General features: G+C 39.0%; 1 long non-coding RNA gene across 1 annotated transcript; it reads left to right on the top strand.

Annotated features, from left to right (window-relative positions):
* The first annotated feature begins 1,154 nt into the window (after nt 1-1,154).
* Nucleotides 1,155-7,131, top strand: LOC137184626 (uncharacterized). The gene is made up of 5 exons (XR_010928690.1): nt 1,155-2,087; nt 2,353-2,449; nt 3,577-3,714; nt 5,201-5,795; nt 6,827-7,131. It is a non-coding gene; the product is annotated as an uncharacterized lncRNA (long non-coding RNA).
* Nucleotides 7,132-18,759: the final 11,628 nt, after the last annotated feature.

Consider the following 18,759-nt stretch of genomic DNA (forward strand, 5'->3'; position numbering starts at 1 on the left):
TCTGTAGTAGCGCTGAGACAACCTCTGATAATTTAGATGGGTATGTCAGGTGAGCACTATGGTAGTACTTTAGTATTGTGAGTAGCATAGTAGTGAATTTTTAAAATGCTTTCTCTATACTGTGAGCAACAAAAACGAAACTCATTCACTTCTTTTGTATTGGGGTGGAGGAAGAAATCTCAGAAACAGGTATATCAAAACCTGGACAAATATAACCAAAACTATCTGCATGAATAGAGCCCACTAGAGGTAAAAGATATTTATTTGAACTAACCCTTTAATTGGACTGGTTCAGCAAAGTTCGGAGAAGCCCCAAAAGACCAGAATACAAGCCCAAATATCCAAATAACTGTAAATATTCTGACAACCACAGAAAATGTCTTTTTATTAGCTGAATTTATGATTTAGCCTAAGTAACACAGTCCAACTGTGCGATGAGGCAACAACGAGTAACTTTTAGTACAGTAAAATGTGTTTTCATTCTTACTTACATTTTCTGTTGCCAAATGTTTTTGTTGTTTTCTTTAACAATTTTAGCCGGTGCATTCAGTATATGGATACACTTCCTGAAAAGTGAAATCTCCCTGTAATACCCGAGACAAAAAAATATTTTGATTCTCTAGAGGAAACTGAGTTTGGATTTTTACTCATAATAAAAATGTCTCCACAGCTGTGATGTAGCTCTGGAGTCATCCTGAGGACGGCTGCTTTATTCCAAATCTTTTTACTGTATAAGCCTGAAATCTGTGTGTAACAGCTTATCCGTCTGATGAGTAGAAAAATACAGAACATCAGTTACCATTCAATCCTGTCCGATCATGTCGGGAGATTTAATTAATTAATTAAATAAATTAAGTTGTGCCACACATGTATTATTCCTGCTGCTGTGTGATGATTACAGGTATCTTATGAACTCAAAGTAAAGAATACTACACACAAACAGTAGTGAGCAACAAAAAGAACATGTTTTCTGCAAAACCTAAATAGCCATTTTTCATTAAGGGGTGACTTTGTTGCTTCCTCTTGTTTGATGGAGCCTGAAAGCAAGTCTCATGCCAAAAAAGTGAGAGTATGCAACCCTGACTTAGCCTAGGATTACATTATGCAATGATTAGAAAAATTCAATTTTGTTCCGCTATGACCCTGTTTGAACGCTTAGCTTGTTGTAAAAAAAAAACAAAAAACAAGCAACAAGTTAGACAGTATGTTTCACTTTTAAAAGAAAAAAACACATCACACTATCTCAAGTAACGAGATTGGCTGGGGTTGCCAGAGTGTAAACTTCCACAAATCAAACCAAGAGCACAACGTTACCGTAAACTCTGATGGTTGTATCCAGCACAAGCTCCATGCAGTGACAGAAAAGTAGTCTAACAGTGCTAGGCGTGAATGGGGCTTAAAAGTAGTTAGCTAATGATATTCTCTGTGGTCTACACTAGCATTATTTACTGCTGTAGGTTGTAAGTTGGTTAGACGAACATGCTAACGTTTAATTAATTCACAGTGTTTAATCAATTCCTTGCCCCAATTGCTCTTGATTTTTTAGTTTGGGACAGTCTAAAAAACAGACACCACCCTCCAAACTCTTTAAATGTGTAAATGCATGTGGGGAAAGCCAAAACTTTACTTTCTGTCATGCCTAATTACAGACACAAAGCTATGATTGAATCCTAGTTTGAGGGAAGGGTTTAGCCTTATTTTTCGGACAGAAAAAGCATCAGCTGAATGGTGTAATTAGTTAATTAATTCAACTTAATTTCTTGGGTTCAAGGCAAGATGAATTCATTTTGGTCTCATCCTTTTTATTGCTGAAATTTAAAAACTTATTCCAATAGTATGGAAAAACTAAATTGCTGTAATTGCCACAGAGCAAAACTGACAGTGTTCATTTTTCAGTGTTAATTGAAATCAACAGAGTTCAGAGTTATTTTAACACTTTATCAAAACTAACACCTCAAGTGTTAGTAGGTGTGGATTTTGATTGTTTCAAAAATTTTCACACTCCAAGTGTTAAATTGACCACACTTTCATTTCCAGTGAAGAAATGCCCTCCAGAATCTGTGGTCGCCATTTTTCTTACTGCAGTGGTAAGTTTTATTCGCTCAAATTTAAAGTTTTAGTTTGATATTAGCACAAGTAATGTCAGTAAGCGTGAACTGAATTGCATTTGTATGAAAATATTTTATCTGTAAGTGTCACATCCCATTTTTAAATGTTTTTCGTTGAACTGGCTGATTGCTAGCATGAACTCAGTAGATAGCTAATTTAGCACACTCTGACTGTAGGGAGAATATAATGAATGTTGCTTTTAATAAACATGTTTTTCTTTCTTTTCACCTGAAACTGTCGAAGCCTATATATCGACTGTGGGGTGAACTTGGAAGCCTACAACCGGAGAGCACATTTGGGCCGAACAGGACAGGCACAGCGTGGGAGAGAGGAGACAAAGGTCTATTAAGTTTTAACAGCTTTCGGAGGAACTTGTCCAAAATTTTGGCAGTGGTACATTGAGTAGCTTTAGGTTTAGTAATAGCTTTGCTAGCCACAATCAACACTGGCAGCATATAGCTTTGCACTGAGCCTGCTTTGTTAGAAAAAGCATGGCGACTCAAGCACCCCCAGACGAGGCGCTCTGGATTTTTCTTCCAGACCAGACACGAAACAGTCGCAAAGCGTAGCCCACTTCCTTTCAGCGGCCATTGATTGGACTACAAATACGGGCTACAGCGCTGAGCTGTAGCGATAGTTTCAGCACCCATAGCCCAAGGCCCTCTCTAGAGCCAGTGTTTGGTTTGTCGATTCTGGGCTACTGTAGAAACATGGTGGTGCAACATGGCGGGCTCTGTGGAAGAGGACCCTCCCTATGTAGATATAAAGGACTCATTCTAAGGTAACGAAAACACGAAGATTCTTAGTCTCAGGTGATTATACACTAATTAAAACATACTTATGAATATTCCATTTCTGCCAAGTGAGTTCTGCTAGATGCCACTAAATTCTGCACACTGCACCTTTAAATGCAACACATTTTAGGATGACGATATTATCTGGTTTTGAATTATCACTTTCCTTTAGAAAATTGGGTTTGTTGTTGCATTGCCACAAAAATAAACAATGATAGATGTTTAGATTTGTTTATGTATAGGCTACTCAAGTAATTTATTTATATTATTATTGAGAGAGAGCTGTATGCTATTACTGTATAGCTTATGCAATTTGCAGTAAATGAGCTAAAACATGCTAGACCAAGTATGGTCCTTTTTAACCAAGGGTATTTTAGCTAATTCTAAACATGTGCAAGATGTTTGTAAGTAGATTGTATATGTTTGGTTGTATGTGTTATATATACCATTCTTCCCTTTGAACGTGGTGATATGCTGGTTCCTGTAAGGGAGTGAACAAATGGGTCAGGGTACCAAAGACAGAGGATGTCTACAATTACCCCAAATTTTTACAACGAGGTTATCTGAGTGTCATATGTTTATTCATGCCTACAGGGGTTTCACTGTTGGTGTATGTTTAACTTGAAATCATATTATGTTATGACGCTTAGTGAAGTTATCTTTTCTGTATTAGTGCTGGCAAAATTCAAGCCAGGTTTTACTTCCTTGATCCTGAAGGATTCTGCAGGAGTGGAAGAGGATTTAGACATATTTGATTAACTTTTGAAGTCATCTGAGGTGTCCTTCAAGGCCTTCACTGAAGAGTGCAATGGTAAGAAATTGCAGCCTTTGTATTTCTCTCAAAATTAGTTGTTTAATGTAATAATTTGTAGCTAATGTATCTGTTATTAATCTTGTAAACTGAATTTTACAGCACAAGTGTATGTGTATGAATCTTTCATGTAGTTATGTTGTGGATGTGTACTACCTCTGTACATACTGTGGCAACAAATTTCCTTGAGGGACCATAAAGAATCTATCTATCTATCTATCTATCTATCTATCTATCTATCTATCTATCAAGCTGTGTGTTCATTCTTAGACAACAGTGTCAAGGAGTCTTCTTCAGAGGGTTCATCTTTCACAGAGTGGTCTCCATCATGTGTATCCAAAGGGTCATCATCGAGTTCAGATTCAACAATAATACTTGAATCTACCAAAGCTCGGAAAAACAGCTGATTGAAGGACCCACTGACATCAACATTGGAAGAGATGTAAATTATCTTTAAACTAGGGTCTGATATGTTTTAACTGAAGCTGTTGATAGCTGATAGCTTTTGTACCAATACTCAATATCTTTAAATTTGAAAATCACCAAAAAACAAAACAAGAATATAGCTCATGATGAAATGATCAAATGGAACGTTTTCCATGAAAGGTCAACCAGCCGGTGAGGAAAGACATGGACACACCAATATCTAATACTCCTAAAATGCTCATATCAGCCCTGATATATTGGTCTAAACCTACATTAAAACATTACCTTGTTGTCACATTTCAATGATGCATCTATCTCTTATCAGGAGAATCCCTCCCATAAATGTCCGCATCACATACGCACTTGGCATTACAACCTTGCTCCCAAACTTGAAGGACCTGGATTCAAAGAATAGTTATGTATGTATTGACATTAAGATACATCCATGCTATCATTACTTTATGAAAGCATTGATTATGCTGCTGTCTTTTCCCATGGTGCAGTCGAGGGCATCATATTATGAGGCTAATTCAGATCAGTCAGTCATTTAGGCAGTTATCTGTCTCTTTGTCAGATGGCCTCTAGAGGGCATCTTTGACTGTGAGATGTAGTGTTTCCCAGACAGTAGGACAATGTATAAAAATTGATCTAAATTGATCTCTAATGCGTCTGGCGTCATATCACGTCATGCCTGTCATTTGGAGATGCATAGACAGCAGCACTGAACTCAATCCAACAGTCTCCTGCTGTGAAAACCAAAGTCATACTTAACATTCCACAATTTGCTCCAAACTGGCCTGTGTTAGTAATAGGATTTGTAAACAGTAACCTGATAACTCTTCTCCTGCCCTACAAACGTAAATGGCAGGTAACGTTATTACCTTGTGCTATTTAAGTAACTTTATTGGAATTGTTTAACCCATGATCATGCCATAGTGCTTCAGTGCATTGAATTGAACACACATGCCACAGGTCTGTTTAGGATCTGTGGTTGTTCTCAAACAAGTAAGAGATTAACCTTTTTTCTTTTAATCAGTAGGAACATTTCTGTGATCACCAGACTGGTTCCAGTTACCTGGCATGAGGGTTGAAAACTGTCCAGCGCAACTCTGCTCAAGAGATCAAGAAACCCAAGACCACTTTTCAAGATGGCCCTAAGACTCATCGCAGCATGTGTTCAATTGTGAGGCAGTTGTCAGATGATGAATGCAAGGAAACAATGTGGGTGATGAGGCACTCAACTGACACGACCCTTGTCAAAGACAAAATGAAGGCAACATTTCAGCACAGACAAAAGGTGGTTCAAGACCCAACCACAGCATCCACTGTCCTAGACCTTTTTCCAAGATTCCTGGATAGATTTCAAGATTCCACCAGGCTTGGAAAAACATAAAATGAATTGTTGACAGCTTTGTGGTTGCTTTATTTGTTTGCTCTCTAATTTGTTTTTTTGTGTTTTTTTCCAATGTTGTGTTTAGTGTTTAAGATTGACCGAGACTTCATAATGCTCTTTGGTGAGGAAGTGTGTGGTAAATTCCTTGCAAAATGGCCAACATTCTTCAAACTGAGGATCATCGCAGATTGAAAAAATCTACCTCAAAGTGCACATGTGGATGAGCTACTTTTGTCTGCACAACAGGAGTCTGATGAAGATGGTAAGAGTAAATTGGAGACAGTATTTCACATGCCTCTAGGGCATTCATTATATTCCCTGTGAAGTCAACACAACGTATCATTAGACCATACCAGTGTTTTTTCATGTTTTGGCCCCTTTACTACAAATCTCATATACTTAACATTACTTCTGACCATTTTCCAAATCATACTGTGGGTTTTTAGATTGATGATTGATGATAGATTGATCAATTTTCCTACCTTACAGGCCGCCATTCGTTTCCATTTATTTCAGTATGGTATGAAAATCAACTTCCAGAGACTTTAAACTTGCATGTCCAAAAAGAAAAAAAAGTATAAAATGTTACTAATGTTACAACTAAATATTCACTGTGATAGGTTGCCTATCTCAAGCAAGTTTCAAGTCTCTGGAAGTTGATTTTCATACCGTACTGAAATTAATGGAAACCAGTGGCTGTCTTGAAGGTAGGAAAAATGAATCAATCTAAAAACCCACAGTGTGATTTGGAAAATGGCTGGCAGTTAAGTATATGTGATTTGTAATAAATGGGCTAAAACATGAAAAAAACACTGGTATGGTCTTTTAAGTGAAAATAATTGCTATGGTGTTAATTCTCATTCTCTAGTATGGGACTGTTAGGTGGTTGCCATCCTTTTGCTTCTTCAGGTTACCTCCAACTTCCAAGGACAAGAAGTCTTCAGAGAAACATCGGATGCTGCTGACTGCCCGATGAAGTTCATGAAATTATGTTCTTAAAACTGTAAATGTCACATTAGATGTCAACTGATATGGGGTTTTCATGGGCTGATACTGATTTTGAGATGATGACAAGAGGACCCGAAGTGATGCAGATTTTTTTTTTTTTCAACACAGGAGCAGCTTTGTCTTCATTAAAATTAATGGTGCACGTGAAAACAAAAATAATTGTGCACTTGGAGTATTGGAAGCATTGGAATATCTTTTCTTAATTCTAGGCAGCAGTGCTGGCACTCAAACCCAAAATCCAAATTTTATTCCATGTGATTCATTCGCTCTCTCTCTCTCCCTCAGGTGGGGAGAAGCATGGAGACCTTCCTCAAGGAAACTGGCCCTGCTCAGCCCTTTCTCCTGTGCGTCAGAGAAAGAAACAACAGCATCTAGAATTTCTACATCGTCCTGGACCAAAAGGTCATTCCCTGTATGAAGCAGACCGGAGCTGGTGCCTTTTGACGAGCTCTTCGAGGTACATTTTGTTTTTGCTGTGTCCTGGATGAGGCGTTCTGCAACTTCTACATATTCATCCAGACCACCGTGTATGGCATTGATGTTGGCAGTGTGAAGGAGAGTCCTCGGGTCGAGGAAATTAGAGCAAGAATTCTTCGCTGTGCAGTTTGAAAAGGAACACATCTTTGACTGGAAATATGTTCACATGTTCACATTTGCAAGGTACACCACACAAGTTGTTCAAAGTTATTTAGACATATGAAGTTCCAGCTCTGTGCCCAGGAACGTCTTTACATTTGAACTGTGGAGAGCCTGGATGTTCATTTGTTTTTTACACATACTCTGGTTACAAGCGGCACTTATCTTGAGCACATGGAGACTATGTTGATTCAGATCTCGTGAGCAATTTTGAGTTTGAGCCTGGAGCTTCTGTTTGGCAGCCAGTAAATGCGGATCCTCCCGCAACTGTCACTACACACATTTCAATTGAAGAAAGGCAAATACTAGACATGTGCAGCTCTGTTACTGCTCAAGTGCAAGCCTCTGGAGTTCCAGAAAGTACTGTGCAATTTTTAGTTGGTTCAATGGAGGAACTGATTAATAACATTTCATGCTCATACAAAAGATGCTGATGCATCTAGAGAAACCTTAGAGAAAGTTGAGGATTGTTTTGAGCAGCTTGAAAATCCATTCTCATGTCAGAATCTAAAAGGATGAGATATTTTGAGGAAAAATGGAAAATAGTTGAACCTGTAGACCATATTCTTGGTGTGAGTTTTGATACACGCAGAGATAATACAACGGGCACAAATAGGCAAGTTCCTGTCAATAAGTTCATGTATGTACCCATCATGGGGTCTCTTTCATATATGTTTAGGAAAAGTGAATTCTGTAACAGTTTCCAAAAAGCAAAACCACACCAGGAGGGTTTTACAGAGATATAAATGATGGCTTCTACTTCAGGAATCATAGTTTATTCTCTCAACAAGAACATGCTCTTCAGATCCAGCTCTACTTTGATGATTTTGAAACTGCCAATCCATTAGGCTCAAAAAAGGGGAGCGCACAAACTTGGCTGTATTTACTTTATTTTGAGAAATTTGCCACCAAAGCTCAATTCTGTGTTGATGAACATTCATCTTGTAGCCCTCTTTCACTCAGAGGACTTAAAAAAATGTAAGTTTGATCCTATTCTAAAGCCACTTGTTGATGACCTAAAGATTTTAGAGACTGATGAATGCAGGAGCCCTTTTCAGCCACACCTGTGAAGGGTTCAGTTTTTCAGGTTACTGGTGACAACTTAGCTTTACATGGCCTTTTTGGTTTTGTTGAATCGTTTAGTGCATATTATTGTTGTTTGATTTTTTTTAACTGGTAAGAGAGAGTTGCAATCAATTTTTAGTGATCATCCAGGTTTAACTTTACATTCAAAAGACCTTCATTCAGAACACCAAAATCCTGCTTTGGCCTCAACATTTGGTGTCTGCTCAGTTCCCTCCAGCTGTTCCATACTTCAGACAACTACGCAGTAGATATAATGCAATCTACTGGAAGGAGTGGTGCAATATGAGTTAAAGCTTGTGTTTCAGTACTTGATTAAGAACTCCATATCTTTGAGTTCATTGTCAGAGAGAGTTATGAGCTTTAATTATGAATATACACAGAGAAACAACAGGCCGAGTGGGCTAAAACTGGATGACAATAGCAAAGATCTTAGGCCTTAATGCTGTTCAGTCACGGTTCCTCTTACACAATATCCCATTGATGTTTGGAGATTTAGTTTACAGGAATGATAGCTGTTGGAACTTCCAACTCATCTTAATTCAAATCGTAAACATTGTGTTTCCACCAATTGCAACCCATGGTATGACTTGCTATTTGAAACATCTGATTTTTGATCATCACAAGCTTTTTAAATCTTTCTTTCCAGAACGAAATTTGATTCCAAAGCACCACCTAATGATCCATTACCCAAGCTGTATGAGGAAAACGAGGCCACTCATACACATGTGGTGCATGTGGTTTGGAGGAAAGCACAATTTCTTCAAAAAGTCTTTAAAAACATCAGAAAAACACTGGTAAAGACACATCTGAATCAGTTGGCTCTTCATTTTGAGAATTTTTATTTTAAAAGATTGCAGTTTGGCCCCATTACTGAAGTCATGCAGTTTAGAGGGCAGTGAGGCGCTAAATGAAACTTTTGATGTGTTTTGTAATGTTTCCACAACTTCTTGGGTTAAAAGCTATGGCACGGAGTATCAGGTTGGCATGTATGTATGTTCTGATGTTGAAAATGAGATGACTTTGTTCAAAAGGATTGGCAGTATAGCTAGTTGTTGGAGATGACAACACTTATGTTCTAACTTGTAAAGTCTCGACAATGTATTTTGATGATCATTTAAAAGCATTTAGTATTGAGGAGAAAACAGATGGCTTCAAAATGATCTGTGTAGATGACCTGGTGTATTACAGACCTTTTTTGTACTTATTTGTATGACTCCATGCTTAACTGTTCAGTTCATGAATTATGTTTGTAGTGTACCTGCCTTTTAATACACAATATTTTTGTGCAAGTTGTTGTCTTGTATTTTTTGTGACTGATAGGTATGTGGGGTAGGTGGTTGTGGTGGGTATAGTGGTTGGAGGAGGCATTGGTTGTTCACAACTTTCTACATCCTTAGAGTTGACTGCGTTACACCCATTAGTGTTACTTTATTGCAGTGTAGTCTGGTGGTGTTGATTTTCTAAAACTGACACTAGTGTAGAGTATTATCAACACTACTCAGTATTAGCTAGTGTTAATTTTCAACTCCTTACAGGGTGAGTGTTAAAAATTAACACTCTCAGAGTTAATTTAACACTGGTGATTTTGCTGTGTAGAATTTGTTTAACTTAAGTCTCAAAGCCATCAAAAAGTTCCTACAATGTTTGAGAATGTGGCCATAAACAAATCTGTTTTAGATGTAAAATAGAGGCAGTAGAAATAAATTCCTCCTTGTGACTTTTATGCCAACATGTCATTAGCAGCTCCCATGTGTTGCCATCTCTGGTCCTGAAGCTGATTTGGGAAAAGTAATGGAAGGGCCATCTGGTTCAACAGGGCCTCTTGACATTAAATGTCTTCTGTTAAAAGACCACGGGAGAGCCCAGGGAGGACTGACATGGTCAAACTCACGTGAATACCGCCATCTAGTCAAAGCCTAAACACATGATTCAGTGAATGAAGTATGCATTGTTGTAAAACGGCGGTGATCAGAAACCCTCAGAGGAACCTTCAAATCTGTAGTGTGAATAGCTGGGAGTGAGTGTTCTTCTTTTAAAAAAGACCAACACTGGATCAAAGTTTTAACAAGTCCCCTTTGCTCTCTACTCATCCATCCTCAGTTCCATCAAATACTTCAGCTTTCATGTTACAAACAGGAAAAACGTCAGCAAAGGGGGATCATCTTGTGTTTTTTTGTTTTCATGGCTTCTTGCTGGGAGCTGATGGGTAACCTTTTGGAACATTTGAGCACAAGTCATCTCTTCCTCCCCCGTGTGAGCAGCTGTTTACTGGACCTTAAGAAAATGGGCATACACAGATACTTTTTAGTGCTAAATGCATTAGTCTTGACACCATGTATACCCCCTTCTCCTACAAACACATGCATGAATGCACACACATGCGCACATCTGCCGTTTTTAATGGAAAAAGTTGTCAGACGCGCACTTTCTTATGACTGCTGCAATAAATAAAACAACAGCATGTCAAAACATTTAATGAAATGTGCATTAGGTATCATCCCAAAAGACCAATTTAAAGGTGTGTTCCACAGTTTAATAGATTGCTCCAGACAAAAGCACTTGGGACAGAGGCTGACTGAAAGCCTGCCTGCCTATGTGTGTGTGTGTGTATATGTATGTATATGAATGTGTAGGTTGTGCAGCATATGCAGGATTTTTATGTGACACAGAGGAGAGGCAGATCTGGGTTAAGGAGGGAGTGCCGGTGTGACGGGATTCTGGAAGCAAGCGGTCTCTTGTCTCTTGGGTCCATCTCTGTTCTGCTTGCTGGAGACACTGTGGCAGCAACAGTTAATTAAATGTTTTCCCAGGGACAATGACCACAAGCTCTCTAAAACACTATTACCTTCACATTCTGTTCAGGCAGAAACACAAAAGCAATACATGTTTAATTTAAAGACATCAGAAAACATCTAGGATGGGCAGGAGCAGAGACAAAAGTTGGTTTGTGTTTTTGCCTGAGCGTGTACGCATGTGTGCCTGTCTGTGTGGTAATACCCATGACAGATTGTTCTCCTAAAAAACTGCGTAGTTAAATAAACACTATGCACACACTATATTCTTTGTTCATGGAAGATGTTTGGCATTGAGAGGTATACAACTATGATTGCTGCTTGTCTGCAATATTGTGTTTTGTGTTTCATTTGTATGGAACAGAAACAGATGAACCATCTATAAAGTGTACAGTGTGACAGAGCTATCCAGCTCTGGCAGGTACCTTCAATTCTTGCGTTTTGTTTTTTTTTTTTGTTTTTTTTTCTCACCGTGTCTTTCACCCCATGCTCCTAGCCAGCTGTGAGTCTGTCCAGCCAGTCAGTGTGAGACATCTGGGATGCATTGGACCTGTGAGAGAGGAGAGAGAGGGGGGCAGCTGGAACCTATCAGAGCCCAGGAGATCAACAGATCTATTCTGTGTGTATGGGACCTGGCCTGTCCTGAGCTCTAAACTCATCCGCTTTCCCATTCAGGAATGATGACAAGGTAGGGATGATACTGTGTTTAGAAACTGATCTACTGTTCACTTGTGTGTTTCAGGTTTCCACAGATTACACCAGCCTAAGACAGAAGTTGTTGCCAAAGGCCAAAGAGGAGGGATTTGTTGCTCTGTGAATGTTTGTCAGGGGTGATGCAGATTTTAGCTTCAGTTATTCTGTCTTTTATTAAGTCTTTTAAAAAAGGACTTGGGAACCACTATATACATTTTTGCAGACTGTAATATTACCCTCCTGTCTCTTCCTCTCCTCTTTTTTGGTTAATGTTCAGTGTCTTGGGGTGGGGTGAATGCTTTTTTCTGTTTTGTATGCTGTTTGTATTTTTATAACAAATTCTCACAAAAATAAAACAATAAAAGAAAATGGATGTCCTGAGGAATAAGCTGTGCTCCTGACTGGTAAAGTCATTACTGTTCAACAAAAAATGGGTGTAATTTCTTCTTGTGCCTGAAAACCTAAAATACAAAGGAGAACATAGTGTAAACAGTTTTCATCCTAAAGGTAGATTTTTTATGTAGGTCTGTCAGGCTACAACTTTGGTCCAGATGGAAGTATTGTAACAACTATTGGATGGATTGCCATGACATGTTTACTTATTCCTGGTCCCCAGAGGATGAAGCCTACTCACTTTGGTGATCCACTGAACTTTTATCTAGCGCCACCAGTCAGTCAAAGTTTTCACTTATCCAGTGAAATATCTCCACTTCTCCTGGATGGGGTGGTACAACATTTGGTACAGATATTCATAGTTCCCAGATTATATATCCTAATGACTTCAGTGAGCCCCTGGTGCTTCCTCTAGCGCCACCATGAGGTTGACATTTACTGTTTTAAGTGAAGTGCTCAACTAACTATTGGATTGATTTCCATGAAATTTGGTGCAGAAATTAGTCAATCAGACAAAATCAGGATGAACTGTAATAATTTTGGTGATCCATTTTTATTATTATTATTATTATTATTATTATTATTATTATTATTAATAATAATAATAATAATAATAATAATAATAATAATTAATAATAATAATAATAATAATAATAATAATAATAAACATTTTTCTATAGCACCTTTCAAAACCAGAGTTATAAGGTGCTTCACAAATACAGTACCATAAAATAGGTGCAAAGGCAGCGAACATAGAGAAATAAAAAAAATTAAAAATTAAAAGAACATTATACACAGAAAATGCATATTTTCAGAAGTGGTCAAACATAGAGCTATAAAACAAAATACAAAAAGAACAACATAAAAATATTTGAATAGACATTATAAAAGATATTATACAAATACCAGTCTGTACAGGTGGGTTTTTAAAAGTTTTTTAAACTGAAGCACCTATTCAACTGATCTGATACTGAGGGGGAGTTTGTTCAATGGTGTTGTGACTAAAACAGTAGCCTAAAAGCATGATCCCCCTTTGTTTTAAGCCTGGACCGTGAAACTTTTAACATTTGATTCTCTGATCTGAGGGGTCTCGGTGCAGAATATAGGTGACATCAGACTCAGCTGTAGGCCAACTTTGTGTTTAGTGCTTCTTATCAAATGTTAACATGCTAACATGCTAAACTAAGATAATGAACATGGTAAACATAATACCCACTAAAAATGGTAAAAAAAAAAAGGCATTGTCATTGTGAGCATGTTAGCATGCTAAATTTAGCATTTAGCTCAGTACAGTAGAGCCTCACGAGAGTGGGTGTAGACTTCTCATCTCCCTCCATGTTTTAAAAACTAATATAAAATGAATCTGAGATTAAAATTGTAAAAACAGATGGGTTTGCAGTCTGATGCTTTGTCTGACTACAAACAAGTCTTTCTACAATATTTGGCTCTGGCTTTGTGCGGAGGAGGGTGTATAAAATCACCTATGGACAGAGTGACACAGCAATTTCACTGTTTAGTGCAAATATGAAGTTCTGATTCCTTAATGCAGCAGAAACATCAGTTGTTATTAGCCAGACAAGGGCATTTAGCAGATTATTTTTAGATGATTTCTCCTAAGAAATGTAACTGTCATTTGTTTATATAAACTAGAGTCCAAAGAACAACCGCTGAGCACTTTAATTTCTTCAGACAGTAGCTCGAGGTTACTAGATTATGGAATCAAACATTGGGACTCATCCAATGAATCAGTCCAATCCCACTTTTCAGCAGCTCTGCCCTCCTCCCTCGCCCCAAACAGTCGACATCTGTGGACAGGTTAAACTAGGTGTGGCCTGTCCTGGGCTTGGGAAGCCTGAGGTTAGATTTGGAGCTTAATGCAGGGGGACAGATGTGTTTGGTTGGGGGTGCTGATGCTAACGTGCCCTGACACCTGGAGCCTACCGTGATGATGAGGATATTTGGACATGTCTGTACCCTGTAATCCCTTTATGCTTGGCCTTTTAAGATGAGAAGTGAAATGAGTAAAAAAAAAAATGTGTCAGAAAATCACCTGACAAGCATCTTTAAATATCTGCCCTCTGGCAGCCTTTTACTGTGAAACTCCAAACACACCTGCCTCATGGCACCTGGCACCTGCTTTGGCTGAGACGTCAGACTGACACCAAATGTCAAAGTGGACAGGGTCACTGTTAAGACATGTCATAGAGCATTAAAGTAATTCTAAATGACGTTGACTGTGGTCATAATTTGATTAGTGTTTGGACATGCAGAGAATATCATTTTGCTCTGGCACTCTAAAAGAAATTCCAAGCCAGCATGTCACACTGTGTGACGCAGAAGACAATAATGAGAGAGAGAGGAGTTCATGTGGACAATTCTCATCTTTAGAGGTTTGAGTTGGGGCAGTAAGAGATTGTGGTGTTGGCTTTCAGTGTTTTTAAGAGAACAATATTCATCATCTCTGCCAGAAATCAGGATCCACCCAGGGAAAATGGAGCAAAACACAATGATTCTGAAGTATGCACACACACATTTACACAGACAACCCCTCCCCTTGCACAGCCATATGTATACAGATACAGAGTTGAAACCAGCTTCATGACATTTGATGCATCTTTTTTGCTCTTGTATGAAATGTAATATGTTTTCACAAATCTCATTTGTAGAAATTCTTGCTGGTGCCCAACAACAGAGTCATGTGTGAAATATGACACAGCTATTCCCCACGAAGGTGTCCAAGCTCATCTATGTGACCTTTCACAACCACCGTTCCGCACTCTGAATTTACAGCTCGATTTGTGCTTCAGATTTCATCCCTCCCATTGTATTTTCTCTCATGTCTGGCCAACAAACCAAATGCGTTTTACTCACATACTGCTTCCATATGCTCGATAAGTACCCTGAGCTATTGGTAACATAGGCTAAAATCAAGCTGCAGAGTGCATATAGGTATTGTCATCACTGTGGGCCACAACCTAAAGGGCATACTGTATATTGTAGTGTTACAAGAGCAAATCTGTAACATACAATTTTTACAATTTAACTGTTTTCTGATATAGTGAATGGGAGCACAGTCTCGCAATCAGAAGAGCACATCAGCACCTTTTTTCCCAGCAGAATTAGGGAACAGTTGTGTTTGTTTCTTTTTCTGTGACCACATGTTGCTCTGTCTCCCTGTGGTTCCCAGACTGCTTTGTGCTACGACCCATCTTCCAGTTAGTTTTTCCCTGGTCACGGTACATTAATATATTATGTCATCCTCAAATTGCAGTTTTTGTTTTAGCATGCTCTCCAAATAATCAAAAATCATTCAGGCATGATGCTGTCCAATATACTGACTCATTGTTTTCAGAGTGTAAACAACACACTAGAAGCGCGTATTAATCACTTGTGACAATGACAGAGCTGAGGCAATGCAATCCTTTTGTATGTTTATAGTCTTGCTAAAGGGGGCTTTTGTATGTATAAGTGTCATAACAAGACCACCCAACACAGTGTCAGCGCCACTGAGGAAGTGACTACAGACAGAGATCAACTACTCAATTTGAATGTAAGAAGGGACAAGAACAAATTCTTTAAGTTGAACTGAAGTTTCAGTAAAATTAATTTTTGTTAAAGATCTGGTATTATGGCCTTGTTTGGCTTATTATTTACAAATACTGAGTCTATTTCAAACATATCTATGACATTTTATTCACCAAAAGTTGTTCAGATTCTCTAAGTCCATCTTTTCTTACAGCCCAGATTCCCCTCTGACTTCCCGCAGGGTGATTCAGAAGCTATTTACATAAAATCTGCATTATTAATGAGCACCTACTCCGATTGGCTAAAGATGTGACGCCCCACCTCAACCCCCAGCCAATTGGAATACTACCTAATGAATAATGCAAGTTCCCTTTCGCTGCTGTTGCACCTGCTGCTGCACAGTTGAGATTTCAACAGGATGTCCCAGAGTGGTAAAATCGGTAAGATTTTTTCAAACGTAGCTGGAGGCCACTAGCTTAGCTTAAGCACACTTCCTGTGTCCTGCTTTGCTCATCATCTGGCTGAAATGCAAACTCCGACTACAGAAGTTATGTACACGCTCAGTGTAGTGTTGGGTGGTGGTGGTGACGATTCCTGCATCTTAGATTTCACTGTTGGGTGTGACATAAGTAACAAGTTCCACCTCAACACCGCTAGCTCTTGAGCCGCAAACTTCAAAATGTCAAATAACTTAAGAAGACTGAGGAGACAGAATTGAATAATTTTACAGCACAGGAGGGCCCCCACCATCACCCTAATCCATCTCAAAGCAATTTTTTCCATGATACCAGCTATTTTAGAAATAAGTCAAATCCTGATATTTGACTTGTGTACTTATTTGGTCAAAACTGTGATTACCAAATTTAAGCTTTATTTTTCTGCCACCCCTCACATTAGTGTTCTCCAGTTGATTGGTGTGATATCTGTATGGGTGGACACTAAAAATTCTAGCTTCCATAAAAGCTATCAACCACTTGATTTTCCACTAGTTTCCGCTAACTTGATTGGGGATAAAATAATTCAATCATGCAGCCCTTCTAGACTTTCAAAATGTGATCAGACCAAATGGATCAAATTCTAATTGTGAAACAATTCATTTCGCGGGGGTTGTGATGCTCAAAAAAATGTATCTGCTGATTTAGGTTATTAGACGGTTTGGCCACTATGTCAAATTTGCTTCAAAGCCCGGCACTGTTCCTGTATCCAGTTCTCTTTATAAACCCATGATCAGTAGATGATACAATTTACCGATGTTTCATAAACGCCTGTGTGCAGTAGACACTGGCTAGGTGGCTGCACACAGAGAATCCTCTTGTCCCCATTCAGTCACTGCAGCACCTGCAGCACGCAACTCAAACAGACCTACCTGGGCAGGTGTTAATCTACCTGGGCCCAAGTAGGGCCTATGGGAAACGCTGCAACGCAATGTGTGCAGGAAAAAAATGTCTTGCATTATGGTTTGTGTGTACAGTACTACAGTCAGTAGCATATTACGGAGGTTGACAGTGTGCCCTGAAATGTCATAAACTCCTGCTATGGGAAATGCCCACCCAGAGGCCTGAAGCTTAGACACTTTTTCCATAAAAAAGGTTTCTATCCTCTTGAACAATGAAAAAATATGCACAATAGCTGCGGCATCACTGTAGTTTATATCGCAATAAACAAAAAGTGCAGAGAATTCAAATTTCAGTTTCACTTTAACCTGAATGGAGAAAAGAGAGAAATATAAACTGCGCACAGGAGAAAACAGCTCAGACAGTGGACTCTCTTGACATAGATCCCATCCTTTGTATAGATGCACATCCACTCAGGAGACCATCCTGTTCACTTTGAGACGATTTGATTCCTGTAGCTTCCGAGCCGCTGTGGGAGGCCTGGGAATCCTGGAATCCTAGAATTCAAAATTGCTTCCCTTTCCTTCCAGGCAATATCTCCACTTCAGTGTTTTTCTACTTACCCCTCTCTCTGTCGTATAGGTCAGAAGAGTCTTTTTGAAACCATCCATGTCAGCACTGCTCTAATATCAAAGTCACAGGTGGAGCCCTGTCCTGCAGAGGGGCTGTTAGACTCACTGTCACACAGCTCACTGACTCACAAACAACTCGTGACCCGTTCAGCTTTTTTTTTTTTCACCTGCCAGACACTCCATTCTTCATCAATCCAACAATACACATGCAAAGCTGATTTTTCTAATTATTCACTAATGCAAATTGACAAGTTGGATTCACCCACAAACAGACTTGACCTCTTGAGACACCAGAGCCCCCCAATCTGTGTTTTGGACTACAAAGTCTTGTTGCCACTTTGACCTTTGACCTGATTATTGACTATTAGTTTAGTCACTGCTCTCTCTTTCTTTTCCTCTGTCCCTGGGGTTTATACATCTGTCAGCATTATGTCCTTCTCACTCTGAGTCACTGAGTTCCTCCCTGCAATAATATTCCTTTGTTTCCTTCTGCAGCTTTCTATTATGTCTTTCCTTTCCATCTTCCTTTGACCTTTTCATTTTTTCATTTTTCACACCTTCAGTCTCCCTCTTTTTCCATCTCTGTAAATCTCTTTTCTCCATCTTTTTTTTAAATTGGCTATCTATTGTAACAGCCTTGTTGACGGACAATTGAGTGCCACTCCTCTGTTGTTTTCCCCACATCTCTTACAGTTGCTATGGTGTAACAATGACCACCTGGGCCAGCACGGCTCTCTGCCATCTCTTTTTTGTGTCTAAGGTCAAGCTGATCCATCAAGGCAGGGTCACTGAAATGACAAAATAATGATCCAGTATTCCTGCCTCTACATGGCCTCTCGCCAAGAGGAATTTCTAATTATCCAAGCAGGTATTCCCAAGATCTCAGTGCGATTGGGAACAACTTCAGCACATGGAGGGACGTTCTTTGTGCACATGTGAGTAGATGGAAAGGCTGCAGAGTCATAGTCACTTGAGTAGCATAATAGAGGTCTTACAGAGTGCACACATGCTGTAAATCTTGTGTCACAAAGGAGGGAGAGAATACATTGGCAAGGTTATATGAAAAATGCCATACATCTGGTTAGCCCATGTAGGTGAGGGGTGTGTTTCACTGTTGTGCTGTGTTT

Source organism: Thunnus thynnus, chromosome 6 (genome assembly GCF_963924715.1).
Source record: "Thunnus thynnus chromosome 6, fThuThy2.1, whole genome shotgun sequence".
NCBI lineage: Eukaryota > Metazoa > Chordata > Actinopteri > Scombriformes > Scombridae > Thunnus > Thunnus thynnus.